At 40.8% G+C, this 27,597-nt stretch overlaps 1 long non-coding RNA gene and 1 pseudogene across 1 annotated transcript; both read right to left on the bottom strand.

The window, feature by feature from the left end:
• Positions 1-7,246: 7,246 nt before the first annotated feature.
• On the bottom strand, positions 7,247-9,935 carry LOC148133251 (olfactory receptor 9G4-like; annotated as a pseudogene).
• Positions 9,936-9,959: 24 nt separating this feature from the next.
• On the bottom strand, positions 9,960-26,765 carry LOC148133250 (uncharacterized). The gene is made up of 2 exons (XR_015746610.1): positions 26,515-26,765; positions 9,960-11,779 (listed from the first exon to the last, which is right to left on the bottom strand). It is a non-coding gene; the product is annotated as an uncharacterized LOC148133250 (long non-coding RNA).
• Between the last annotated feature and the right edge of the window lie 832 nt (positions 26,766-27,597).

The raw sequence follows: 27,597 nt of genomic DNA, 5'->3' as shown, positions 1-27,597 counted from the left end.
TTCGATCTTGAGTAGAATACAACCTTGTGAAGTGGGAGGAGATACCAAAATGGTAGCACGGGTTAGGGTGAAAAAGTAGAAAGGGCTCATTCCCCCCCAAAGTCTCTATATATTCTGGGGAAAATGTGTGTGTGTGGTGGTGGTGGGAATCTGCTTTTAATGAACAGAAAAAGGAGCTGCCCTTTTCAGGATCACAAAACAACTTTCTTGGACTCATTTTTAAACCAGGTTTAAAGCAGAAAATGTTGCCAAGAAAACAACAGGGACTTGAACTTTTAGTTTCCAGTGATTTGAGAGTGAAAAAAAACCCTGTAAATTAGCTGCCACAGAAGAGCAGAATGTGGTATAGCCATTGTGGTTCACATAGCCGAGAAAATTAAAATAAGCAACCCATGGTAGTATTTGAATGAGATGTGCAACAGGAGTAGGATTCAAATTTCTTAACAACTGGTTCTGTGGGCATGGCCTAATTTGTGGGTGTGGCTTTGTGGTCATGTGACTGGGGTGGGCGTGGCTAGGTGGTCATGTGACTGAAGAGGCCCAGGCAGGTGGCCATGTCACTGGCAAACTAAATTGAAGTGGTCCTCACTTAATGGCTAGGTCCTCGCTTAGTGGCCAGTTGCTTAGCAAGTGTTTTTTGCTAGTTTTCAAGCCCTGGGAAGCCCTGGGGAGGGCAGGGCGAGGCCTGGGCAGGTGGCCATGTGACTGGCAAACCAGATTTAAGTGGTCCTTGCTTAATGACCAGGTCCTCGTTTAGTGGCCAGTTGCTTAGCAAGTGTTTTTTGCCAGTTTCCAAGGCCAGAGGAGCTCTGGAGAGGGCAGGGCAGGTGGCCATGTGAATGGCAAACCAAATTTAAGTGGTCCTCGCTTAATGACCAGGTCCTCGCTTAGTGGCCAGTTGCTTAGCAAGTGTTTTTTGCCAGTTTCCAAGGCCAGGGGAGCCCTGGAGAGGGCAGGGCAGGTGGCCATGTGAATGGCAAACCAAATTTAAGTGGTCTTCGCTTAATGGCCAGGTCCTCACTTAGTGGCCAGTTGCTTAGCAAGTGTTCTAATTTACGACTGACTTCCACAGAGCAACTTGGCCTGTTTTTGGTGTTTTGACAGCCACACACATACACATACACATACACACACACACATACCCTTCTAACCCTACTATTCTTTGATTCTGTAAGGATCTCCTGCTGGAGCAGGGGGTTGGACTAGATGACTTCCGAGATCCCTTGCAAGCCGGCCCTAGATTGCTGTGCTGCTTCAAAGTCTTCTGAAGCCAGGGTTTATGTCCTTCCTTCCTCTCCTTTTTTCTCCCTCCCTCCCTCCCTATTTATCTATCCATCCATATCACATTTCTCTTCTTTCTTTCTTTCTTTCTTTCTTTCTTTCTTTCTTTCTTTCTTTCTTTCTTTCTTTCTTTCTTTCTTTCTTTCTTTCTTTCCCTTTCTTTCTACCCCTTCCTTCCATTCCCCTTTCTTTCTTTCACTTCCTTTCTCTGCCTTTTTCTTTCTTTCCCTTTTCTCTTTCTTTTCTTTCTTGTATCTTTCTTCTCTCTCTTTCTTTCTCTCCCCTCCTTCCCTCTTTCTCTCTATCTGTATCCCCCTCTCTTTCTCTCTCCCCTCCCCTCCCTCTTTCTCTCTCTCTCTTTCTGTCCCTTCCTCCTTCCCTCTCTCCTTCTAAAGCTAGGAAGCCCACCTGAAACACATACACACACACCGGGGTGGGATTCTCCCAGTTTGGCCCTGTTTTATTGTACTCTGCCTCTCAGAGAATAGGGCAGGGACTGTGCTTTTTAATCTTTGTGCAGGGTCTTCAAAAAAAAAAAAAAAAAATACATGCAATCAACAGAAACAAACGAGGCAGCTTAGAAACAAGAGGATGCTCAGAGCAACCCCAGTTCTCAGTATCATAGAATAAGAACAGCCCAGAAGAAAGGCAATAGCAGGAGGGAGGGAGGGAGGGAGGGAAGGAAGGAAGGAAAGAAAGAAGGAAAGAAGGAAAGAAAGAAGAAAGCACCCTACTAAGGGCTGCAGAATCATGCAGCCTTTAACGTTTCAGATTGGTGACTCCTTCCTAGACCCAACTGGTGCTTCTTATTGTATCTACAGTTACATGAGTTTCAGTCCCAAAGATGCTCCTTCTCCCCAGGAGCCCAACCTTCAATTCTGAAGGATGAATACTTCTGCACCCTTTCACTCTTTGTTCCTCAACATCCTTCTTACATTGGATCACAAGCTATTGAACCAGATCAGAACCAATAACAACAGTTGCAGTTATGTAGATGTAAAAGGGACAGGAGACTTTACAGCCTTCAAACCCCAATCCAAGATTGCAGGCAAATCAGAAGCCTCAGGCTCAATACTTTTAATCCCCTGACACTCATAGCCAGATATTTCTCTTAATTGTGTCTCTATATGTGGCATTGTTGCAGAGAACTTACACAAACAAAACAAACTCTACAAGAATAATAACATCTTTAGAAATGATCCTTTCTTCAAAAAACAGACATTAGGAACTGTGAATGGAGAAACTTTATTATTTACTTAGACTCTATTTAACCTCAAGAATTCACCTGAAGGTAATAATCAGGCAACCCAAGACTGACAAATCAAAGTTAACAACTTCCCTGAATGAACACAAAAAACATTTCAGAAATGTAAACTCAAACATCCCATGCTCTTAACAAAAATGAATTTGTAGCACAGAAGGGAAATTTCCAGATTTACAGATATTGTAAACAAAAGGTTCCTAATGCAACCAGGATCGGATGCCTGTGTGCTGACTTTCTATATGACCCCATTATTCCTTCCTTCTTGGGGGAGAGCAGCCACTCAGGGGTGGGATTCCCTTTTCCCTCTCTTTTTTCTCTTTCCCTCTCTCCCCCTCTCTCTTTCCCCCTCTCCCCCCTCTTTCCCTCTCTCTCTTCCTCTCTCTGTGTCTCTGTCTCTGTCTCACACACACAGAGAGAGGGGGAGATAGGGAGAGGGAACATTCTCTTCCGCTGCTGGATCCGATTGGGGGAACGTGTGATTTCCTCTCGCTGCCTCCGGAGCTGCCCAAGCAAATTTCCCACTGCCGCCTCATTTCCAGGACACATTGCCACCTCTCTCCCCCCCACCCCCCACGTGTGTGCGCGCGCGGTGGAAGTGTCCCTCTGGGCGACCTTTCTCGTCCTCCTCCTCTCGTGACTGGTGGCTGTGGTTGGGGGGGGGAGGGGTTTGCACATGCACGGGGAAACGCTCCTCAAAGGAGCAGCCGCTTGCCCCGCGCCCGGTTTTTGTGTACTTTGGCACTCGCTTGCGTTTCACCTCCCTTTGCAAAACAGCCACGCAATTTATGAAGTTCTTCCTGCTCTATTTACCTAACGAATTCGACCTCCCAACTCTCTCCTTACAAAAAAGCAACCGATCCGTTCGTTCAGAGAAAAGCCTCTTTTCCCCTCCCCATCACTCCCGCCGGGTGCAGCCAAAGCTTGAAGGTCTGAGAGACCTGGACTCCCTGGCTGCCCCTCGCTCCCTCCCTCCAGCCTCCTCCGCCTCTGCTTGGAGCCTCCCCGCAACTCCCTGACACCCGCTAGCCCCGGGTTCTTCCCTGGTGCCCAGGTGGGGGGGGGGGGGGGGGGGGGGGGGGGGGGGGGGAAGTCTTGCCGGCACAGGGGGGGGGGGGGGGGGGGGGGGGGGGGGGGGGGGGGGGGGGGGGGGGGGGGGGGGGGGGGGGGGGGGGGGGGAAGCCGAGGTTTCGCCATCTCTGCCTCGTTGCCGTCTCGCCCGGCTCTAAGTCTCCCTTCGAGACTCCCTCTGGAGAGGATATGGTCCTTGCGCCCCTCTCCCTCCACCTACCTTCAGCCCTTTCTTCGGTTCTGGGGGGATTCTCTCTTTCCCTCTCTCTCCCCCCTCTTTCTCTCTCCCCCCTTTTCCTCTCTTTCTCTCCTTTCTCTCTCTGCCTCCTCTCCCCCCCAAACGCACACACACACCTGGTCTGGGACGAACAGCTCCAGTCAGCAGCGGGTGGCGGGAAAAGGAAGAAAGGGGGAGGAGGGGGTGGCGTGCAACTGCAACGGGGCTTTGAGCATTCCCCACCCCAGCCGTCTCCGTTTCACTCGGAGATGCTTTCGGAGGCTTGAGGCAGGGGGTACTCACGCTTAAAGTGGCAGTCAGGTTTTAAAGCAGCATGCATGCTTTAAGCGTGATTACCCCCCTGCCCCAAGCCTCCGAAAGCATCTCTGAGTGGAACGGAGACGGCTGGGGTTGGGGCCCAGAAAGAAGGAGGGGGGGGGGGGGGGGAGAGGGGTGCTTTAAGCATCCACGTTTCAGTCGCACGCTTAACCGCAGGGGGGGGGGGAACAGGGGGAAAGGAGAGAAGAAAGGAAAAAGCCTCCGAAAGCATCTCTGTGGAACGAGACGGCTGGGGGGGTGCCCGGCCACTGCCTTATAACTTTAGCCTTTGGAAGAAGAGCAAAAATGCTTCCAAATTGGCCCAATTGTTTTAAATGTGGCAAAAACAACTGAACACCATGCATGGTGACAACTGACCACCAGACCAGATGTGGAATTCACTTTTTTTTACTACTGGTTCTGTGGGCGTGGCTTGGTGGGCGTGGCAGGGGAAGGATACTGTAAAATCTCCAGTCAGAGGTGGTGTTTGCCGGTTCTCCGAACTACTCAAAATTTCTACTACCGGTTCTCCAAAAATGGTCAGAACCTCCTGAATATCACCTCTGCACCAGACCATTGCCCTAGAATTGACAAGGAAAAGATATATTTTTTAAAAAGAGAGGCTTATCTTCCTAAAAATATTTTTGCCAGCAATTCATGTCTAAAGATGCATTCCGATAGTGTCACGATCTGCATAAATGAATCTGCATTTACTATTGTACTAACTAGGAATTCTTACTTCATTTTATCTGTTGAGTTAAATTCTTTACAACCAACTTAAAAGTAGCACAGGTGAATATATTTTTACTATAGCTTCATATTGGCTGTCCTTTTATCTGCAATAAAATTGGGATTTCCATGTTTTTTTTTGTTGCTAACATTTCTGCCAATTGTTTTGACATCCTGGCTGATGTTTCAGAATTCCAAGGAGTTGTGCCTTTTTGTTAAAGGAAGGATAAGGGTCCATGCAGGGGCTTAGTTTATAATATTATATGCCTCTGTAGGTGTTGGCTCCATACTGAATCCATTATGAATAATGTGTGTGTACAAGAGCTTTGAAAGAGAATACCTGTTAACAAAGATGCAAGATTAGTTTGAGAAAATTTCCTACCTTCAACAAATGAACAGGAGGGCAATTCCAAAAAAATCAGAATTATTTCAAAACAGCAAAGAATAATGACTTGGGCTGTTTGGTAATTGTGGAAGCTGGAATTTGAACATATAGAAGGCAACTTATTGGGAAATACAGAATTAACAAACATCAACTGTCTTTTCTACCACAATACTAGCATTATAATATTACATTAGTAGTACAATAGAATGATACATCATCCATTTTTGCTGAAATTAACTACTTTGTTCAGTGTTCAATTTTTACAGTTTATATGATTCTTCTTCATAGCATTCCCACTCTATGGAGAGTCCACTTATTTTTACAGCTTATTTGATTAAACTCTTTAATCAGGATGAACTACCTCAAGCCCAAATCCTTCCCTCTAATCTATAACAGACTTTGATGTCCATATTATCTAATACAAGGAGGCACTTCTTTGTTGAAAATCCCATATTTCTGGACCCTTCAAATCCTTCTCAAGGAAATAGGAGCCTTTCAACATTTCTTGTATCTTCTTTGAAGTTTCTGCTTGTCATACAACCCTCTAGCTTTCCAGAATGCAGGAGTTTCACTGTCAGGGATCACTCTCTGCAGGAATTATAGAGAACTACATTTATTACAAAATTTATTTGATTGTCCCCAAAGATGATGGTTGTGAAGTCAGCTTCCACCATGCATGAACCTGCTTCTGGAGGGAATCAGAAGTTGGAAAGATGAACCACTTCTGAACACCTTGGAACTTCTTCTATTCAAAGAAGGGAAGGAATGGACCCATGTGAGCCTGCCTCTGACAGTCTTCACAATCAGCTGTGAGAAGAGGGGCCATGGGAGGACTAGCATAGACCTAGCTCCTAGAATGGTAGAAGCTTAGGGAACATCTCTCTAAACGATGCCTCATGATGCCAAACTTACCTGAATGAAGCCAAGTATATTTTCCTGCTAAGACCCTTTGAACAAATACTGTAGATCAGCCTATATGGGAATCTTATTTTTTCCCAAGTAAAATAACCTTCCTGAGATTAGGCAGCTTCAGTTCCCTACAGAAGCAGTTCCCTACAGAAGCAGTTCCCTACAGAAGCAGTTCCCTACAAAAGCAGCAATAAATCTGTCCTCTTGACAATCTGATATGGGAATATTATTAACATGCTAAAATATTTTTTCCTAATGCTCCCAAGGGAGTTTTTTCTTGTGTAAGAAAAAAAAAACAAAAAAAAACCACTGTCCCCTGTGCTAGCAGAGTTCTTCAGGTAAACAATCAACTTCTTCCTTGAGAGTACTTAGAAATTCAGCTGTAAACATCATTTGGCTTGGGGCCTTATCCAGAAAAAATCTGATTATTGGTAGTAACCAGCCCTTTATTTTTTATGATTATTTGTTTATTTAAACAGGTTTTAGTAACAGGGAAACAGGAAAAGAAGAAAAATATGAACGGAAGAAAAAAAGATATGAGATCAGATATGGAAAGAAAGGATTTTTTATTGCATTTTTAAAGAAAATGATAGACTACTGTATAAATGAAAGGAAAGAATATGAAATTGATTTATTTGTTCAAGGTTAAATGTATTATATTCTTATTTCTGGTAACTATTAATGGACTTTTGCTGATTATGATTGAATGATGTGGCTTTATTATTTGTTATCTATTTATTAATAGGTAAAAGATGAGATGTGGAATAAAGATAGCTTTGGTGGAAATGTTAGAAAAAGTGAAAATTTATATTTCTTTTTTCATTCTCTCTTTTTCTCTCCTTCTCTCTACACATACGTATTTCGCTGAAGATGTAATCATGCATCTTTAAAACACATGTTTTTACAATATCCATCTTGGCTAGATGAGAAACCATTGCCCATAGAGAGAAGTGAGGAGATTTTGCAGAATGAAGATGGTGATTAATCACTGAAATAATCTCTTTGATCTCCTGATTCTCTTCAACAAGTTTTATTTTGGTAATCCAATCTGGTAAAAAAGAAATACCAGTGGCATTCATGTGGATGATGTGAATCTCCCCCAGACTTTCTTGAAGGCTGCCTTCATATCTTTTTTGTGCAAGCTATAAATCAGGCTTGTCCAACTCGCGGCCCACGGGCAGCATGCGGCCCAGGTCGCCTCGTAATGTGGCCCAACGCCCACCCCAACCTTCATGAAAGATCCAGCGAGGAGGAGGAGGAGAGGCAGGCGCGAGGCGGGGTGAGGCAAGCAACAGAAAAGGTGGGCAGCCGCAGCCCAAAAGTCCCGCCCCGCCACCTCCTGCTGTTGCCGCCGCCACCGCCACCGCTGCTGCTTCTGCCCCCGCCGCCGCCACTGCTGCTTCTGCCCCCACTGCCGTCACCACCGCTGCTGCATTTGCAGGAGGAGAGGTAGGCGTGAGGCGGGCGAGCTTTCTTCCCCCCCTCCCCCCCACCCCGCAAAATTTGACCGAAAAATTAATAAAAAATAAATAATTTGCAGGAGGAGAGGTAGGCGCGAGGCAGGCGAGCTTTTTTCCCCTCCCTCCCCCCACCCACAAAATTTGGCCGAAAAATTATAAAATAAAAATAAATAATTTTTAATAAATAATTAATAATAAATAATAAATAATTATTTTTTATTTTTTTATTAATTTAATTTTTAATTTAATTTAATTTAATTTAATTTAATTTAATTTAATTTAATTTAATTTAATTTAATTTAATTTAATTTAATTTAATTTAATTAATTTAATTTAATTTAATTTAATTTAATTATTTAATTTATTATTTAATTTACTTATGTGCAGCCCAAACCAAATTTTCATCTTCTAATGTGGCCCAGGGAAGGTGAAAGGTTGGACACCCCTGCTATAAATGAAAGGGTTGACCAGAGGGTTGACTCCCGTATAGAACAACGCATTTGCCTTGTCTGAATTTGGAGTGTGTTGAGAGTTCGATCTGGAGTACATGATGAGAATGGAGCCATAAAAGAGACTGACTGAGACCAGGTGAGCTGAACAAGTGAAGAAGGCTTTGCGTCTCCCTGCGGCTGAACAGATGAGGATTATGGCAGCCCTAATAGCAATATAGGATCTCAGGATGACAGCTGTGGTTGCCAGCAGACTGCAACCCATCAGAGAAGATACAATGAGATCATAGATCCGTATGTCATCACAGGTCATCTTCACAAGTGGTGCCACGTCACAAAAGTAGTAGTTGATGACATTTTTTTCCACAAAAGCGCAGGCGGAAATTATTACTAGTGTGTGCAATGGCATTGGCAAATCCAGCTGCATAAGATCCTCTTCCTAAGAGGTCTGTAGGGGGCGTGCATAAGCGCACCAATGTGACTACCGTCCCTGTCCTATTGTTTCTTCTTATTTTTCTTATATGTACCCATTTCATGTATTCATAACTATGTTTATACTTATACCTGTTATCTTATAATCACTTGACAAAATAAAATAAATAAATTTAAAAAATAAATAAATAACATTGTTTTACCCTAACTGTTTTGGGTAAAGATAATAAAATGATGAATCATGGTTTGTCAGATAAAGTGTATGTGACTTTAAGCTAAAGGAATGTAATTAAGGGTGCAGCTGTAAAAGTACTATATTAGCAGCAAGGCACTCTCTGGCTCTTACTGGCTGGCTTATTGAAGACTGCATTCTTGCTGGATCGGGGAGGAGAAGAAGTGTTGGATTACTTTGAAGATATTTCTCAACTGAGAGAAGATAAGTTTTGGACAGATTTATTATATGTGTACTGACACTGGCTATTCGACACGGACTTTGCAATTAGAGTATCCTCGACAAGACTTGACTGAATTTGGTATTTGACTAATGGACTGTTTATAATGACTATGCTATAATTCTTAAATGGAATAAATTATAATTTTTGATAGCACAAGCGTATCTGTATTTTTACTGCGTGTTAACTAGAAAACTTATCTCATACATTTACCTGTCTTCCTATCTGACTTCGCTGTACATTCTGTTTAGTTTGTTTTCCTTAACACCCGTTGGGGAATCCAGGCTTAACAAGCACCTGGTCAGGTCCAAAGATCCAGTTTTGCAGAAATGACTTTTACAACATCAGATGTATTCTCCATTTGTAAAGAACAAAAGGGGGGGGGGGGGAAATTATGTCTATTAATTTGATCTGAAATATAGCTAAGAACCTGAGCTTGTCGATCAGAAAGGTTGGCAGTTCGGCAGTTCAAATCCCTAGCGCCGCGTAATGGAGTGAGATCCCGTTACTTGTCCAGCTTCTGCCAACCTAGCAGTTTGAAAGCATGTAAAAAATGCAAGTAGAAAAAATAGGGACCACTTTGGTGGGTAGGTAACAGCGTTCTGTGTGCCTTCGATGTTTAGTCATGCTGGCCACATGACCACAGAGACGTCTTCAGTTAACGCTGGCTCTTTGGCTTTATAGTGGAAATGAGCACCGCCCCCTAGAGCCAGAAATGACTAGCACGTATATGCGAGGGGAACCTTTACCTTTACCTTATAGTTATATTAGCATCCCACAAGGCAAATTAAGAATGGACTCTGTTCTGGAAGAAGGAAAAAATATAATTGCTGAAGAGGAGAAATAAAGTGCACTTTTCAGCCTTATACCTTTAGTTTTAGCCTCTAGGAACAGAGCCCAAAATTCCACTAAATTGTCCAATTGTTTTAAATATTGCAAAACAACTGAATACCACTGTGGTGGTCTCTCATGGAAAAATGAGACACAAACTAGTGTTCTCGGGATGAGAGCCCAGAGCAAATTCCAGTGCTCCCTTTTATTGAGATTTTAGTACATAGCAAGCATAATCACATTGTGGATTACAATAATTAGATATAGTACAGACTTGTTTACAGTTGTCTGAGCTGCTTGATTGTTTCTAGTGTTTGTTTTTAATTTCCTTGCACTATCTCAGTGACCTTTAAATAAGCATGTATGTACAAAGTATTAGATTAATCATTACCCAATACCCAAGTCAAAGTTTTATTCCCACATCTCCCCTGTTTTAGTTTTTTGATAATCGCGGATGCCTCGGTAGCTTTTCGCCATCTGCAACAGCAGTTCTCCTTCCGGAGGCTTCACTCGACACATTCCTAAAAGTCCAGGGAGACATTGGATACAACAGCATGCACAGAGAGAAAATATAATAAGCAATATCACTCCAACAATTAAGTGACGAATCCATGAACCATTTGGCAACCAGGACCAAAGTGCAGACCACACGTCCAGTCCCTCACCTTCCGATTGTAATGGATTCTCCTTCAAGGTTTGTTCCATATGCTGTATAGTAGCTGTAATGTTTGGAGAATAATCAGAGATATACATGCAACAATGTGTATGAACCACAGCGCAAACTCCTCCTTGCGCAGCCAGAATAGTATCCACCGCATATCTGGTTTATAGGACAAAGTCACGAATTTTTCCTTGCTCTTCTTCAAGCAGCCTTAGCATTTTAATGGTGTCATTAAACATAGTAACTGTCCAATTGTTTAAACGATGTAAATCTCTATAGTTCATCATGACTCCTAAAGGGGGTATAACTCTCCTTGATATTTGTGTCCAGTAGTCATGGGTTAAAACAGAGTTTACTTCCGTTGCAGAACGCGCATTGCGGATATGAGCAGTCCCCAAAGATTTTTGAATGAAATGAGATGGGATTACTTTCCCAAAAGTGCAGACCCCTTTCCATCATGATGGCATGCGATCATAGGCCATCCGGCCACACAGCAATCATAAATTTGCTCCCAGGAGATGACCAACCTTATTTGGCTCAGCATAGATTAGTTTTGCAAAGGACTCCATTAACATAGCCAAATAAGTGGACGATGGTGCATTATTCCCATTTGCACATTTAGGCAGCTGGTTTTCTTCCGTGGTGGGACAGCATGTGGCAGGAATATATGGACACCCATTTTCATTGATCAAAGATGTGATAGCAAATCGAGAAATGTTATGTACAAAGTAAGTGAGATTTTTTAGTTTTCATGTCATCCGGATAAACCCGACTTCCATTGCCAATAACAATTGTTTTGTTACAAAACAGATATGTTTCCAAGTAAGTCATATTCTCTACCATCTCATTGTGGGTCCAGCAGATACCTGCCACCTCTTGGATCCGGCTTCCAAGGTGTAAGGTATTTATGTTACTTGTAGTCCAACTGCTAGACCACGTCCCCGAACAACCATAGCATTGTCCCTTATACCAGTCGCCTTCGGCCAGAGGTACTGCAACCATTGGAAGCCCTGATGTTTTGTGAGTTGGCATGTGCATACATACCCAACAATCAGTTTTGTTATGAAGGTTTGCTAGCTTCCCCATGTCCTGGATCAACGTGTTTCTTTTCCATTCCCCCAAATCCCCCCTTGCCCCTTTGGCTGATGATAAGGACGCACACAGCGAGCAGGAACCCAAACAACTGTCCCCTCATCTTCAACGGCAGCGTATCCTCGGCCCCAAGTTATTAGCGGGACAGGTCCTCTCCATGTTGGATCTGGCAGTCTCCTATACCGAACTTTTGGTCTTGGCGTACCTGCAGAAGGGGAGGAAGCAAAATGCCTACTGGCTGCCATAGCAGCGGGAGATCCTGTCATGTTTAGAAAATTTAAAGTATATAAGGTAATATTAAGAATGTTTTGTATGTAAGGCAAACCATATCCATCCACTTCCCCCGTTTTTGTTTTTATATGAAGGAGTGCTTGTTTGAGTGTCTGATTAGCTCGTTCCACAATGGCCTGACCAGTGGAGTTATAGGGAATGCCAAATTTATGTATAATTGACCATCGATGACAAAATTCCGCAAAGACGGTGCTGATATAAGCAGGGCCATTATCGGTTTTTATCTCTATTGGTGGCCCCACATGTGTGAAGGTACGGAGACAATGGTTGATTACATGTTTTGTAGCCTCTCCTCGTTGAGGTGTTGCCATAATAAATCCTGAATAGGTATCAACGGTGACATGCAGATGGTACCATGGTTTGAAAGGAGGGTATTGTGTGACATCCATCTGCCATAGCTGACAAGCAGATGTCCCCCGAGGATTTACTCCTTGAGGAAGAGCACTGGATTGGGCACTGCAACTAGGACATTGCTGGATAATAGCTGCTGCTTCTGCAGCAGTGAGCCTGGTGTTTACAAAGAGCTTTGGCATTTTGATGAAAATAGCTATGTGAGTCCCACGGAGTAACAGGAAAGCGAGAGACAGGACATGGCCAGGGCGGCCGCGTCGCCACGTCATTCCCCCTTCCTGCAGCTCCCGGGAAGTGGCTGGTGGCTGCGAATATGTGCGACATGCAAAGAATGTGTGCGAGAATGAAGACAGCTTTGCAGGGCTAAAAACAAACTCATAAGATTAGCATCAACAGATGGGGAAAGATAAGCAAATTCAATGTTAAGTATCAATTGATAAACGTAAAGAGAATCCACAATTAGATTTAGCGGTTCTTGCGCAAATTCCTGTAAGGCCAAAATAGCAGCAACTAATTCAGCCCTTTGTGCTGATTGCTGAGGAGGGGTAATCTTTGTTTTCCATAACCCTTCCTGTCTCCATGCACAAGCACCGTAGGTCTTACCACCGTCGCATAAATGGTCATGCCCTCAACTGGCTGCTTAGCAATAACTGAATTAAAATTTACAGATACGTTTTGAAGCAACTGGAAACGGGGGTCACTGGGGGTATGGCAAGAAATCTTCCCTGGCCGGATTTTCCGGTTTGTCGGCTTTGCGAGTGGTAGGGATTCGCGAAGCTGCGCGATCCCTGCCACGCTAGCTGCAACCGCGCCTGGGGCTCCGATCCGAAAGGGTGCGGAGCAAGGCTGCCTGCAGGGGCAGCTGAAGGTAGGGGATCCGGAGAAGGGTTTGGGGGTGTTGCAGACCCCTCCTGGCCAGCAGAACCTCCTTTTACCAAGACGGTGTAGCGGCGGTCCGTAATGGCCGCCACAAAGAAGCCGGCAGCTGGGCAAGTATGTGCAGGAGGAAGAGGAGAAAGTTTTTAAAAGTGAAAGTCTTCTTGGTTGATCCAGGACTCTGAGATATATTTAATTTAATTCCTGGAAGTGATGGCTTTTGGATGATTCTTTCCACAAGAGAAAGTAAGCGGCAATTCTGAGGTGCTGAAAGGAAAGTTTACTCTCCCTCCCGACGGAATTAACAAACGGATATTGAGAAACCTGTTTTTTTCAGGTAAAACTAGCTTTATGGGATAAGTCGGAAGGGAGAGGACAAAAAATATATTTATCTGGTTGGATTTTGTTGGAGGAGATGCCTTAAGGATTTGGAGACAGAAATAAAATTTTAATAAGGCTTTAAAACACAGATTTGGATTTTCTTTTTCCTTTGTCTGATACTACCCCTGGAAGAGAAAGTGGAAATTTTGGCTTGGCTTGGATTGATTGAGGATTGTGGACTTTAGGATTGTTTTACTTTTCTTTTGGAATATTTTGGTTGGAGTAAGAAGAAAGAGGGAAAAAAGACAAGAAAAGATTTATAATGGCTTTCTCCCTTGAGGAACTGAGGGATGAATATGAGCAAATAAAAGCAGCCTGTAAAGATGGTATGGAAAAAGCTTTTCTATTTTTAGAAATGGCGCTGGTTAACTATGAACAGACAATGCGACAGATGGAACAACAGCAAGAAGAAGGCGAAGACACCATCTTTAATGAATCCCAAAATTTATCTAAGGAAGAAGGAAGGAAGAAAGCGAGGAAAATGAAGGACTTAAGATTTAAAAAAACATTTAAGAAAGAGAAAAATATGATGCAAAATAAATACAATGATAGCAAACAAGAGAAAAAGGGAATGCAACAGAGAAGGGATGCCAGCAAGACAGAGGTTAGAAGAAGGGGGGGTAGGAAGATCTGGTGGGGGAAGAAAGAAAGGGGAAAGGCGGAGAAAAGCCACAAAGTTTTAAAATTGGATGGGAAAAGAGGAATCTTTTTCAGGGATAAAGGGTAAAGCATAAATTTTCTTTAAAAAGATTTTGCAAGGTACATAAGACGGTATTGTAATATTTGTATTAGAAATAGAAAATTAGAATGGCTTAAGAGTTAATAAGAAATTAAAATGTTGAAATGCTTAATAATGATTGATTTTTAAAATGTAATAAAATATTGAAGGGAAGGCAATGAGAATGCTATAAGATTTATTATTTAGATTTATTATTTAACTACGTATTTAGGAGGATACTATGTATTTAAACATTTCCGATTTATTACTCTGTTTTTATTGTTATTAAAAGTAAAAATTAATAGATAGAATGTACCAAGCAGAATCAGATTGGATATTAGGTGTCATTTTAAATGTTAATCTAATATTTAGGGAGAGGATAGAAAGGCATCATACTCTGATTAGAGATTTCAGGAGAAATTCTTTTTTTTTTTTTTTTTATTATAAGGAATGAGATAGAGGGATAATAAAGGATGGGCAAAAGATACAAATATAATGATTTAAATTAAGATGGATTGAATAAGATACAAGTATGAAGAGTGAAATGTGAGAAGTATATATAGAAGATACAGAATGGTAAACAAAATAGGTAATGATTTCTAAGATGAGCATGAATATAATTAAAGCCCATATAAAGAGAGGTACCGGGGGCCAAGTTACTTTACTAAAATATTTTTATATGTTTGTTTGTGTCTGTTTATGTTTTTGAGAAGTATTGGTGAAACCTTTTAGAAACACAGAAAGAGAATGACGATAATCAAGTCAGAAAGAAATAGAGGACAAGAGATGTTTTTATGCTCATTTAGAAATGGTTTAAAATAGATTTGTATTGTATAAGATAAGGTTTTATCTGACTTGTAAAATTTATAATGGAAAAAGGTTCAAATATGTAATGGTTGGTGATGATTTGTTTGTTTTTGAAATTAATAAAACTTGTTTAAAAAAAAAAAAAAAAGAAATCTTCCTGGCCAATTTTCAAGAGCAATCTGCAATTCAATGGATTGACTATACCAAGTTTCCCACAAAGTGAGGGAGATAGGTAAAAATAACTGAACTAGATCTATGCCATATAAATGCATACTGCGATTCGGCCTTTGATGATTAACTCACTATAAAGCATAGCCATAGTAGAAACTGTTTTTCTGGGAGTATTCTGCAAATGCAACCATTCAATGATATAAACCTGCGCCTCATGTAATTGAAATAAAGCTGCCGTAGGCAAGGCTGGAGTTTGTAAAATTGCCAAAGCAAATGGGGTATCGGGAATGCATCGATTAACCCAACGCTGTGTTAAAGCCGCATTTACGTGTGCCAGTACCTCCCTTTGTTCTGCTGATAAGGTTATAGCAGAATCCGGCCTTGCGGAGCCCTTTAGGCCAAGAACAAGGGCTGGAGTACGCTGTAGTTAACCCCAGGTAGGGTCTAACCCAGTTAATTGTTCCTAGTATTTGTTGTAATTTTACTAGAGAAATCTTTTCCTCAATTTTGATTTCCGAATGACCCGGATGAGCATAGGTTGCAAGGACCTTATGCCGTAAGTAGGCAGTCAAATTGCAATAATACCTCTTTAAGGCAAGGTAACGCTGCCTTAACCGTTCCCGTGGGCCGGGAGCTGCAATTAAAATATCATCCATGTAATGGTAAACCTTCCACCCAGGATGGGAGGCTCTGAATGGAACCAGAGCCATTCGAACATATGACTGGCACATTGTTGGACTATTTAGCATTCCTTGTGGCAAAACCTTCCATTGGTAACGAAAGGTAGGTGCATTGTTATTCAACTCAGATACGGTAAAAGGCAAATAATTGCTTGTCACCTGCATGCAAAGGGATAGAAAAGAAGCAATCCCGCAAATCTACTACAACTTGATCCCAATGCGCGGGATCAGGTTCGGGTCAAACAGAGCAAGCCACATTATAACGCTCCCATTGGTTGAAGGATGGCATTGACAGCTCTTAAATCATGTAAAAATCTCCATTTTCCATTTTTCTTTTTGATAACAAACACCGGAGTGTTATACGGACTAGAAGTTGGCTCAATGTGGCCTAATTGTAGCTGCTCAGCTACCAATTGATGTAAAGCTATAAGCTTTTCCTGTGGAAGTGGCCATTGGTCAATCCAAACTGGCTGAGAGGTTAACAGTTGTAACTTTTCCATTATCCAATAACAATTTTTGTGTGGAACTGTGACAGCAAATCTCTACCCACAAGTTTATGTGCAGGGGCAACACAAGAGGTTGAATCCTTGCGGTCTCACCAGTTGCTCTATGCAATGCCGTCAACCAATGTACACTACTTCTTGCAAACTGCATACCACCCACTCCACGAACAGCCGGAGAGTCCTCAAGCGCCCATTCATTTGGCCATTCCTTTTGGCGTATCACAGAGACATCTGCTCCGAATCTATAAGGCCAGAAAATGATTTTCCCTGAATTTCAATTGTCATTTTTGGTTGGTCTGTAGTCAACTTTTTGTCAGTGCTAGCAATTCTGCAGCAACTGGAGAACTGGCCATTTCAGTGGACCCAAAAACCGCCAGTTAAGTGGGATCCCAATTAAAGGATTCATAGGAATGTATGGAAGTAATAATAACTGGGCAATAGAGTCACCGGCCATTAATGATGCAGGAGTATCAGTGTACAATTGTACCTTAATAACCCCTTTATAATCTTGATCAATAACCCCTGGAATAACAAAGAACCCTTTTTTGATGCAGAAGACCTGGGAAGTACCAATCCCACTGTTTTTTCTGGTAGTGGCCCATGTAAATGAGTGTCCTCAATGTACACTTGATTAGGAAAAGTCACATCAATCGAGTGCAACATTTTTAAACACAAACCTGCACTCCCGGTAGTTGCAGGCGATGCCTTTGTGACAGCCTTGGGAGCGGGGCTAGCTGCACGCCCCAAATTTAGTTTCAATTTTGGTTCTGATCAGAGCGACATTGATTTGCCCAATAGAAACCCTTTTTTTGCATTTCGGACAGACCGAGCTTCGGGCAGACGTCCTTATTTTGTTTTGTTAAACACCATTCCTCCCCCAGGGGCTCAGCATTGGGCTTTAAAAATGGCCAGGCTTCCCACAATTAAAACAGTTCCCCATAGGTTTCATCCCTTTTTGTAATGCCATAGCCAAAGTCTCCATGTTGTAAGCCTGAGAACCCACCACTGCACATGCCTTTAACAGATCAGCCAGAGTAACCTCACCTCTAGCCACCAAAGGCTGTAAGGTATGCTTGCAGTCAGCGTTTGCATTTTCGACTGCCAATCTCAGCAAAAGTTCCTTTGCTGCTTCTTTTTTAAAAAAAACAAGTTTTATTAATTTTCAAAACACACAAGTCATCATTATCCATTACATATTTAAACCTTTTTCCATTATAAATTTAACAAGTCAGATGAACTATAATTCTGTTTTAAACCATTTCCATATAAACATACAAAAACCTCTTATCCATTTTCTCTTTATTTCTCTTTACTCTTATTCCATTTTATTATTATTATTTCATCTATTTCTTTCTGACTTAGTTACCATTACTCTCATTCTATATTTCTGCAAGGTTTCATTAATTCTCCCCCCAAAAAAACACCATATATACACAACACACAAAACATTAAAAAAATCTTTTTGGAAAGTAACTTGGACCCAAGTATCTCTTTCTTCATGGACTTCCACTGTATTCATGCTCATATTACATATCATTACTTATTTTATTTACCATTCTAAGTCTTCTATATTAACTTCTCTCCCATATTTCACTCTTTTAATTCTATCTTAATTAATCATCTTAATTTGAGTCATTATATCTGTATCTTTTGTCCATTCTTTATTGTACCTTTGTCTCATTCCTTATAAAAAAAAAAAAGAAATTTCTCCTGAAATCACTAATCAGAGTATGATGCCTTTCTATCTCCCCACTAAATTAATCAAGTTAATCTTTAAAATAACACCCAATACCCAATCCATTTTGCTTGGTACATTCTAACTGAATAATACATCCGGAATAATTAAATACATAGTTAAACAATAAATCTAAATATTAAAAACAAATACTATAATAAAATTTTTATAATAACATCAATACCATAATCTTGTTAAACTCTTTAATTAAAGCTCAATATTCTAAATCTCCCTCATATTATTAAATTTTAAAACCAATCATTATTAACATTTCAACATTTTAATCTCTTATCAACTCTTAAGCCATTTAAGTTTTCTATTTCTAATACAATACTACAATATCATCTTATGTACCTTGCAAAATCTCTTTGCAGAAATTATACTTATCCTTTATCCCTAAAAAGATTCCTTTTTTCCCATTTAATTTCAAAACTTTGTAGCTTTTCTCCACCTTTTCCCTTTCTTTCTTCTCCCAACAAACCTTTCTACCCCCTTCTTCTAGCCTCTGCCTTACTGGCTTCCCTTCTCTATCGTATTCCTCTTCCCTTTTGTTTACCATCATTATATTGATTTTGCACCTTATTTTTCCCTTTCTTAAATGTTTTTTTAAATCTTAAGTCCTTTATTTCTCTTCCTTTCCTCTTCCTTCCCTCTTGGTCGAGTTCTGAGATTTATTAAAGATGGCTTCCTCTCCTTCTTCTTCTTCTGCTGTCTTCATCTGTTGCAATGTTTGTTGATAGTTAATGGCGCCATTTCCAAAAAAAGGCAGGCTTCTTTCAAACCAGCTTTACCATTTTTTTTTTGCTTGCTCATAGTCCCTTCTCAGTTCCTCAATAGAAGGAGCCATTATAAATCTTTTCTTTTCTTTTCTCTTACAACAACCAAAATAGTTAACGCTGGCTCTTTGGCTTTATAGTGGAAATGAGCACCGCCCCTAGAGCCAGAAATGACTAGCACGTATATGCGAGGGGAACCTTTACCTTTACCTTATAGTTATATTAGCATCCCACAAGGCAAATTAAGAATGGACTCTGTTCTGGAAGAAGGAAAAAAATATAATTGCTGAAGAGGAGAAATAAAGTGCACTTTTCAGCCTTATACCTTTAGTTTTAGCCTCTAGGAACAGAGCCCAAAATTCCACTAAATTGTCCAATTGTTTTAAATATTGCAAAACAACTGAATACCACTGTGGTGGTCTCTCATGGAAAAATGAGACACAAACTAGTGTTCTCGGGATGAGAGCCCAGAGCAAATTCCAGTGCTCCCTTTTATTGAGATTTTAGTACATAGCAAGCATAATCACATTGTGGATTACAATAATTAGATATAGTACAGACTTGTTTACAGTTGTCTGAGCTGCTTGATTGTTTCTAGTAGTTTGTTTTTAATTTCCTTGCACTATCTCAGTGACCTTTAAATAAGCATGTATGTACAAAGTATTAGATTAATCATTACCCAATATCCAAGTCAAAGTTTTATTCCCACATCTCCCCTGTTTTAGTTTTTTGATAATCGCGGATGCCTCGGTAGCTTTTCGCCATCTGCAACAGCAGTTCTCCTTCCGAGGCTTCACTCGACACATTCCTAAAAGTCCAGGAGACATTGGATACAACAGCATGCACAGAGAGAAAATATAATAAGCAATATCACTCCAACAATTAAGTGACGAATCCATGAACCATTTGGCAACCAGGACCAAAGTGCAGACCACACGTCCAGTCCCTCACCTTCCGATTGTAATGGATTCTCCTTCAAGGTTTGTTCCATATGCTGTATAGTAGCTGTAATGTTTGGAGAATAATCAGAGATATACATGCAACAATGTGTATGAACCACAGCGCAAACTCCTCCTGCGCAGCCAGAATAGTATCCACCATATCTGGTTTATAGGACAAAGTCACGAATTTTTCCTTGCTCTTCTTCAAGCAGCCTTAGCATTTTAATGGTGTCATTAAACATAGTAACTGTCCAATTGTTTAAACGATGTAAATCTCTATAGTTCATCATGACTCTAAAGGGGTATAACTCTCCTTGATATTTGTGTCCAGTAGTCATGGGTTAAAACAGAGTTTACTTCCGTTGCAGAACGCGCATTGCGGATATGAGCAGTCCCCAAAGATTTTTGAATGAAATGAGATGGGATTACTTTCCCAAAAGTGCAGACCCCTTTCCATCATGATGGCATGCGATCATAGGCCATCCGCCACACAGCAATCATAAATTTGCTCCCAGGAGATGACCAACCTTATTTGGCTCAGCATAGATTAGTTTTGCAAAGGACTCCATTAACATAGCCAAATAAGTGGACGATGGTGCATTATTCCCATTTGCACATTTAGGCAGCTGGTTTTCTTCCGTGGTGGGACAGCATGTGGCAGGAATATATGGACACCCATTTTCATTGATCAAAGATGTGATAGCAAATCGAGAAATGTTATGTACAAAGTAAGTGAGATTTTTTAGTTTTCATGTCATCCGGATAAACCCGACTTCCATTGCCAATAACAATTGTTTTGTTACAAAACAGATATGTTTCAAGTAAGTCATATTCTCTACCATCTCATTGTGGGTCCAGCAGATACCTGCCACCTCTTGGATCCGGCTTCCAAGGTGTAAGGTATTTATGTTACTTGTAGTCCAACTGCTAGACCACGTCCCGAACAACCATAGCATTGTCCCTTATACCAGTCGCCTTGCCAGAGGTACTGCAACCATTGGAAGCCCTGATGTTTTGTGAGTTGGCATGTGCATACATACCCAACAATCAGTTTTGTTATGAAGGTTTGCTAGCTTCCCCATGTCCTGGATCAACGTGTTTCTTTTCCATTCCCCAAATCCCCCCCTTTCCCCTTTGGCTGATGATAAGGACGCACACAGCGAGCAGGAACCCAAACAACTGTCCCCTCATCTTCAACGGCAGCGTATCCTCGGCCCCAAGTTATTAGCGGGACAGGTCCTCTCCATGTTGGATCTGGCAGTCTCCTACCGAACTTTTGGTCTTGGCGTACCTGCAGAAGGGGAGGAAGCAATGCCTACTGGCTGCCATAGCAGCGGGAGATCCTGTCATGTTTAGAAAATTTAAAGTATATAAGGTAATATTAAGAATGTTTTGTATGTAAGGCAAACCATATCCATCCACTTCCCCCGTTTTTGTTTTTATATGAAGGAGTGCTTGTTTGAGTGTCTGATTAGTTCGTTCCACAATGGCCTGACCAGTGGAGTTATAGGGAATGCCAAATTTATGTATAATTGACCATCGATGACAAAATTCCGCAAAGGCGGTGCTGATGTAAGCAGGGCCATTATCGGTTTTTATCTCTATTGGTGGCCCCACATGTGTGAAGGTACAGAGACAATGGTTGATTACATGTTTTGTAGCCTCTCCTCGTTGAGGTGTTGCCATAATAAATCCTGAATAGCTATCAACGGTGACATGCAGATGGTACCATGGTTTGAAAGGAGGGTGTTGTGTGACATCCATCTGCCATAGCTGACAAGCAGATGTCCCCCGAGGATTTACTCCTTGAGGAAGAGCACTGGATTGGGCACTGCAACTAGGACATTGCTGGATAATAGCTGCTGCTTCTGCAGCAGTGAGCCTGAATTGTTTACAAAGAGCTTTGGCATTTTGATGAAAATAGCTATGTGAGTCCCACGGAGTAACAGGGGAAAGCGAGAGACAGGACATGGCCGAGGCGGCCGCGTCGGCCACGTCATTCCCTTCCTGCAGCTCCCCGGGAAGTGGCTGGTGGCTGCGAATATGTGCGACATGCAAAGAATGTGTGCGAGAATGAAGACAGCTTTGCAGGGCTAAAAACAAACTCATAAGATTAGCATCAACAGATGGGGAAAGATAAGCAAATTCAATGTTAAGTATCAATTGATAAACGTAAAGAGAATCCACAATTAGATTTAGCGGTTCTTGCGCAAATTCCTGTAAGGCCAAAATAGCAGCAACTAATTCAGCCCTTTGTGCTGATTGCTGAGGAGGGGTAATCTTTGTTTTCCATAACCCTTCCTGTCTCCATGCACAAGCACCGTAGGTCTTACCACCGTCCGCATAAATGGTCATGCCCTCAACTGGCTGCTTAGCAATAACTGAATTAAAATTTACAGATACGTTTTGAAGCAACTGGAAACGGGGGTCACTGGGGGTATGGCAAGAAATCTTCCCTGGCCGGATTTTCCGGTTTGTCGGCTTTGCGAGTGGTAGGGATTCGCGAAGCTGCTGCGCGATCCCCTGCCACGCTAGCCGCTTTTGGGGCTCCGATCCGAAAGGGTGCGGGCAAGGCTGCCCTGCAGGGCAGCTGAAGGTAGGGGATCCGGAGAAGGGTTTGGGGGTGTTGCAGACCCCTCCCTGGCCAGCAGAACCTCCTTTACCAAGACGGTGTAGCGGCGGTCCGTAATGGCCGCCACAAAGAAGCCGGCAGCTGGGCAAGTATGTGCAGGAGGAAGAGGAGAAAGTTTTTAAAAGTGAAAGTCTTCTTGGTTGATCCAGGACTCTGAGATATATTTAATTTAATTCCTGGAAGTGATGGCTTTTTGGATGATTCTTTCCACAAGAGAAAGTAAGCGGCAATTCTGAGGTGCTGAAAGGAAAGTTTACTCTCCCTCCCGACGGAATTAACAAACGGATATTGAGAAACCTGTTTTTTTTTCAGGTAAAACTAGCTTTATGGGATAAGTCGGAAGGGAGAGGACAAAAAATATATTTATCTGGTTGGATTTTGTTGGAGGAGATGCCTTAAGGATTTGGAGACAGAAATAAAATTTTAATAAGGCTTTAAAACACAGATTTGGATTTTCTTTTTTCCTTTGTCTGATACTACCCCTGGAAGAGAAAGTGGAAATTTTGGCTTGGCTTGGATTGATTGAGGATTGTGGACTTTAGGATTGTTTTACTTTTCTTTTGGAATATTTTGGTTGGAGTAAGAAGAAAGAGGGAAAAAAGACAAGAAAAGATTTATAATGGCTTTCTCCCTTGAGGAACTGAGGGATGAATATGAGCAAATAAAAGCAGCCTGTAAAGATGGTATGGAAAAAGCTTTTCTATTTTTAGAAATGGCGCTGGTTAACTATGAACAGACAATGCGACAGATGGAACAACAGCAAGAAGAAGACGAAGACACCATCTTTAATGAATCCCAAAATTTATCTAAGGAAGAAGGAAGGAAGAAAGCGAGGAAAATGAAGGACTTAAGATTTAAAAAACATTTAAGAAAGAGAAAAATATGATGCAAAATAAATACAATGATAGCAAACAAGAGAAAAAGGGAATGCAACAGAGAAGGATGCCAGCAAGACAGAGGTTAGAAGAAGGGGGGTAGGAAGATCTGGTGGGGGAAGAAAGAAAGGGGAAAGGCGGAGAAAAGCCACAAAGTTTTAAAATTGGATGGGAAAAGAGGAATCTTTTTCAGGGATAAAGGGTAAAGCATAAATTTTCTTTAAAAAAGATTTTGCAAGGTACATAAGACGGTATTGTAATATTTGTATTAGAAATAGAAAATTAGAATGGCTTAAGAGTTAATAAGAAATTAAAATGTTGAAATGCTTAATAATGATTGATTTTTAAAATGTAATAAAATATTGAAGGGAAAGGCAATGAGAATGCTATAAGATTTATTATTTAGATTTATTATTTAACTACGTATTTAGGAGGATACTATGTATTTAAACATTTCCGATTTATTACTCTGTTTTTATTGTTATTAAAAGTAAAAATTAATAGATAGAATGTACCAAGCAGAATCAGATTGGATATTAGGTGTCATTTTAAATGTTAATCTAATATTTAGGGAGAGGATAGAAAGGCATCATACTCTGATTAGAGATTTCAGGAGAAATTCTTTTTTTTATTTTTATTATAAGGAATGAGATAGAGGGATAATAAAGGATGGGCAAAAGATACAAATATAATTATTTAAATTAAGATGGATTGAATAAGATACAAGTATGAAGAGTGAAATGTGTGGAGAAGTATATATAGAAGATACAGAATGGTAAACAAAATAGGTAATGATTTCTAAGATGAGCATGAATATAATTAAAGCCCATATAAAGAGAGGTACCGGGGGCCAAGTTACTTTACTAAAATATTTTTTATATGTTTGTTTGTGTCTGTTTATGTTTTTGAGAAGTATTGGTGAAACCTTTTAGAAACACAGAAAGAGAATGACGATAATCAAGTCAGAAAGAAATAGAGGACAAGAGATGTTTTTATGCTCATTTAGAAATGGTTTAAAATAGATTTGTATTGTATAAGATAAGGTTTTATCTGACTTGTAAAATTTATAATGGAAAAAGGTTCAAATATGTAATGGTTGGTGATGATTTGTTTGTTTTTGAAATTAATAAAACTTGTTTAAAAAAAAAAAAAAGAAATCTTCCCTGGCCAATTTTCAAGAGCAATCTGCAATTCAATGGATTGACTATACCAAGTTTCCCACAAAGTGAGGGAGATAGGTAAAAATAACTGAACTAGATCTATGCCATATAAATGCATACTGCGATTCCGGCCTTTGATGATTAACTCACTATAAAGCATAGCCATAGTAGAAACTGTTTTTCTGGGAGTATTCTGCAAATGCAACCATTCAATGATATAAACCTGCGCCTCATGTAATTGAAATAAAGCTGCCGTAGGCAAGGCTGGAGTTTGTAAAATTGCCAAAGCAAATGGGGTATCGGGAATGCATCGATTAACCCAACGCTGTGTTAAAGCCGCATTTACGTGTGCCAGTACCTCCCTTTGTTCTGCTGATAAGGTTATAGCAGAATCCGGCCTTGCGGAGCCCTTTAGGGCCAAGAACAAGGGCTGGAGTACCGCTGTAGTTAACCCCAGGTAGGGTCTAACCCAGTTAATTGTTCCTAGTATTTGTTGTAATTTTACTAGAGAAATCTTTTCCTCAATTTTGATTTCCGGAATGACCGGATGAGCATAGGTTGCAAGGACCTTATGCCGTAAGTAGGCAGTCCAAATTGCAATAATACCTCTTTAAGGCAAGGTAACGCTGCCTTAACCGTTCCCGGTGGGCCGGGAGCTGCAATTAAAATATCATCCATGTAATGGTAAACCTTCCACCCAGGATGGGAGGCTCTGAATGGAACCAGAGCCATTCGAACATATGACTGGCACATTGTTGGACTATTTAGCATTCCTTGTGGCAAAACCTTCCATTGGTAACGAAAGGTAGGTGCATTGTTATTCAACTCAGATACGGTAAAGGCAAATAATTGCTTGTCACCTGCATGCAAAGGGATAGAAAAGAAGCAATCCCGCAAATCTACTACAACTTGATCCCAATTGCGCGGGATCAGGTTCGGGTTAGGCAAGCCACATTGTAACGCTCCCATTGGTTGAAGGATGGCATTGACAGCTCTTAAATCATGTAAAAATCTCCATTTTCCATTTTTCTTTTTGATAACAAACACCGGAGTGTTATACGGACTAGAAGTTGGCTCAATGTGGCCTAATTGTAGCTGCTCAGCTACCAATTGATGTAAAGCTATAAGCTTTTCCTGTGGAAGTGGCCATTGGTCAATCCAAACTGGCTGAGAGGTTAACAGTTGTAACTTTTCCATTATCCAATAACAATTTTTGTGTGGAACTGTGACAGCAAATCTCTACCCCACAAGTTTATGTGCAGGGGCAACACAAGAGGTTGAATCCTTGCGGTCTCACCAGTTGCTCTATGCAATGCCGTCAACCAATGTACACTACTTCTTGCAAACTGCATACCACCCACTCCACGAACAGCCGGAGAGTCCTCAAGCGCCCATTCATTTGGCCATTCCTTTTGGCGTATCACAGAGACATCTGCTCCGGAATCTATAAGGCCAGAAAATGATTTTCCCTGAATTTCAATTGTCATTTTTGGTTGGTCTGTAGTCAACTTTTTTGTCAGTGCTAGCAATTCTGCAGCAACTGGAGAACTGGCCATTTCAGTGGACCCAAAACCGCCAGTTCGTGGGATCCCAATTAAAGGATTCATAGGAATGTATGGAAGTAATAATAACTGGGCAATAGAGTCACCGGCCATTAATGATGCAGGAGTATCAGTGTACAATTGTACCTTAATAACCCCTTTATAATCTTGATCAATAACCCCTGGAATAACAAAGAACCCTTTTTTTGATGCAGAAGACCTGGGAAGTACCAATCCCACTGTTTTTTCTGGTAGTGGCCCATGTAAATGAGTGTCCTCAATGTACACTTGATTAGGAAAAGTCACATCAATCGAGTGCAACATTTTTAAACACAAACCTGCACTCCCGGTAGTTGCAGGCGATGCCTTTGTGACAGCCTTGGGAGCGGGGCTAGCTGCACGCCCCAAATTTAGTTTCCCGAATTTTGGTTCTGATCAGAGCGACATTGATTTGCCCAATGAAACCCTTTTTTGCATTTCGGACAGACCGACTTCGGGCAGACGTCCTTATTTTTGTTTTTGTTAAACACCATTCCTCCCCCAGGGGCTCAGCATTGGGCTTTAAAATGGCCAGGCTTCCCACAATTAAAACAGTTCCCCATAGGTTTCATCCCTTTTTGTAATGCCATAGCCAAAGTCTCCATGTTGTAAGCCTGAGAACCCACCACTGCACATGCCTTTAACAGATCAGCCAGAGTAACCTCACCTCTAGCCACCAAAGGCTGTAAGGTATGCTTGCAGTCAGCGTTTGCATTTTCGACTGCCAATCTCAGCAAAAGTTCCTTTGCTGCTTCTTTTTTTTTAAAAAAACAAGTTTTATTAATTTTCAAAACACACAAGTCATCATTATCCATTACATATTTAAACCTTTTTCCATTATAAATTTAACAAGTCAGATGAACTATAATTCTGTTTTAAACCATTTCCATATAAACATACAAAAACCTCTTATCCATTTTCTCTTTATTTCTCTTTACTCTTATTCCATTTTATTATTATTATTTCATCTATTTCTTTCTGACTTAGTTACCATTACTCTCATTCTATATTTCTGCAAGGTTTCATTAATTCTCCCAAAAAAAAAAAAAAAAAAAAAAACCATATATACACAACACACAAAACATTAAAAAAATCTTTTTGGAAAGTAACTTGGACCCAAGTATCTCTTTCTTCATGGACTTCCACTGTATTCATGCTCATATTACATATCATTACTTATTTTATTTACCATTCTAAGTCTTCTATATTAACTTCTCCCCATATTTCACTCTTTTTAATTCTATCTTAATTAATCATCTTAATTTGAGTCATTATATCTGTATCTTTTGTCCATTCTTTATTGTACCTTTGTCTCATTCCTTATAAAAAAAAAAAAAGAAATTTCTCCTGAAATCACTAATCAGAGTATGATGCCTTTCTATCTCCCCACTAAATTAATCAAGTTAATCTTTAAAATAACACCCAATACCCAATCCGATTTTGCTTGGTACATTCTAACTGAATAATACATCCGGAATAATTAAATACATAGTTAAACAATAAATCTAAATATTAAAAACAAATACTATAATAAAATTTTTATAATAACATCAATACCATAATCTTGTTAAA

Source organism: Notechis scutatus, chromosome 1 (genome assembly GCF_049901735.1).
Source record: "Notechis scutatus isolate UNSWTSFEM ecotype Mainland chromosome 1, rNotScu1.2, whole genome shotgun sequence".
NCBI lineage: Eukaryota > Metazoa > Chordata > Lepidosauria > Squamata > Elapidae > Notechis > Notechis scutatus.
The sequence above is the reverse complement of the archived record's forward strand: the minus strand, read 5'-3'. Positions and strand labels throughout refer to the sequence as shown.